Raw genomic sequence first — 2,176 nt, 5'->3', positions numbered from 1 at the left:
ACAGTGACGGCCTACACCGGGGCAAACCCGGACGACACTGGGCCAATTGTGCTTCGCCCTATGGGACTCCCACTCACGGCCGGGTTGTGATACAGCCTGGATTCTGAACCAGGGTGTCTGTAGTGACTCCTCAAGCACCGAGATGCTGCGCCACTCGGGAGCCCCATAGGGGAACAAGAACATCCTCCAAACAGGATCTCCAAAACAACTGGGATAGGAAGAAACATCATTACATTTCTCTACAACGAATATGTTGTAAAAATCAGAGAGAATCAAAACGTCCTCTCTCCCCTCCTCCGGGTCTCTCAATTCACAGGTTGTAAAATCTCTCTCTCAAAAGCATGGACAGAAACAAAATATTTTACAGCAGTTTTAATGAGAACAGACTTTCATATGCAAACCAGTGACCGTTACGGTCTGAGAAAATAGCTCATTTGAACTTGTAATTTACATGGATATTTTGATGGATTTGTGGAACAAAAAGATGGGTTGCTTTTTGTATGAACATAACATATTGTACTGTACTACAGCTCTTGGGGATAGCATCCCAAATGGCACCCTATTCCCTATATAGTGCACTACTTTAGACTAGGAACCTATGGACCCTAAAATGAGTGCACTATATAGGGAATAGGGTGCCATTTGGGATGCTTCCCTACTCTGAGACGTTTCACACATAGTGTCCACTGAGCACACTGCAGGCCATGCTCCGTGGCCACTGAGCACACTGCAGGCCAAGCTCAGTGGCCACTGAGCACACTGCAGGCCAAGCTCCGTGGCCACTGAGCACACTGCAGGCCAAGCTCCGTGGCCACTGAGCACACTGCAGGCCAAGCTCCGTGGCCACTGAGCACACTGCAGGCCAAGCTCCAACGTCTCACTGAGCACACTGCAGGCCAAGCTCCGTGGCCACTGAGCACACTGCAGGCCATATTCAGTGGCCACTGAGCACACTGCAGGCCAAAACTCAGTGGCCACTGAGCACACTGAAGGCCAAACTCAGTGGCTGGCATTGTAAAGATGGACCAACATACTTAAAACTCCTATTGTAGAACCAGATGGTTTATAACAAGGAATTATTCTAACAAATAGGAAATATTAACTTGATCGTCTGTTTAGCGGATTCCCTTCTACCCTGGTCCCAGACCTGTTAGTGCTTTTCTTTTCAACTCTTATATGGTCAATGGCAAGACAGAACAAACTGATCTGGGGACAAGGCTGCTTTTCACCCATGCTTTTTATATATATAAAAAGAAAGAGCACTCAAACTCACAGTCAGTTTTAAGACTTAATATATATTTTGTTTATTATACGTATTTGTAATTCTACATCCAATATTTTTGTTAAAATGGACACCATCGTGACAACCTTTCCCTATCAACGCTGTCTGCCCCCCGCAAAAAACAGATGCTCTGTAAAATAACTTTTGTTTCAAGACTTTTTTTTTAAAGCAAAAGGCACATTTTTTAATAAGTATTTTTAAAAGGAAAGCAGAGAGAGAAACTGGCTGGCTGGTGGGTGGGCAGAGACAGAGTCAGCCCGGGGAGATAGAGGGGAAAAGCGAGATGCTTCCATCTAAGACAGCCAGCCAGCATCTCCAACACAACACTGAAAGTGACTTGGAGGAGAAGGAGGGACCAGGGAGCAGACGGCCTGATCTGAAGGGAGAAGTCTGGGCCTAGAGATTGGGGAAATGGGGGGGCTTGGGGTTCTGGTTAATGGGCATGACGACATGAGGAGAGGGTAGGGCATGGTGCTCCACCTCTCTAGTGAGTCTACACTATAAAACACCTGTTTGTCCGTCTTCAACGCCCTCGCTAGCTGTGAAGGGAAGACAGACCATAAGGTTAGTCTGAAGACAATAGTATCAGTCTGTGTGGGTGTTCATTGGCCCCGGATTCGAGAAAGAGGGTCTTTGTGGCCGGTCATACCCAGGGGCCTGCCTGGATTGCACAGGGATGAGGAAGCCTTGTGCCCAATCGCAGTTCCCCTAACAGACCTCTGAGCCAACCACAGCCCTGGCCCTATCCCTCTGGAGGCGGGCCTAGTCTGGGGCTTAGAAGTGGCCATTGGCTGCATCATCCACCAGTCAAAACAGGGAACCAGTAGTGTGAGAGGTGATATATATGAGGGGAAGTCTGCGTGGAACCTCACACGCTCGTTTCTTAAGGTCCCG

General features: G+C 48.1%; 1 protein-coding gene across 1 annotated transcript in view; it reads right to left on the bottom strand.

Moving 5' to 3' along the window:
- Window positions 1–357: 357 nt before the first annotated feature.
- Window positions 358–2,176, bottom strand: part of LOC109880786 (striatin) — a 53,622-nt gene continuing 51,803 nt past the window's right edge. Inside the window, 1 exon segment of the mRNA XM_031799974.1 lies at window positions 358–2,176. This exon segment is cut by the window's right edge and continues 235 nt beyond it. The gene's annotated coding sequence lies outside the window, so the exon portion shown is untranslated.

This window comes from Oncorhynchus kisutch, linkage group LG20, assembly GCF_002021735.2.
Source record: "Oncorhynchus kisutch isolate 150728-3 linkage group LG20, Okis_V2, whole genome shotgun sequence".
In the NCBI taxonomy this organism is placed as follows: domain Eukaryota; kingdom Metazoa; phylum Chordata; class Actinopteri; order Salmoniformes; family Salmonidae; genus Oncorhynchus; species Oncorhynchus kisutch.
Note: the sequence above shows the minus strand (reverse complement) of the source record. Positions and strands in the feature narration are given on the sequence as shown.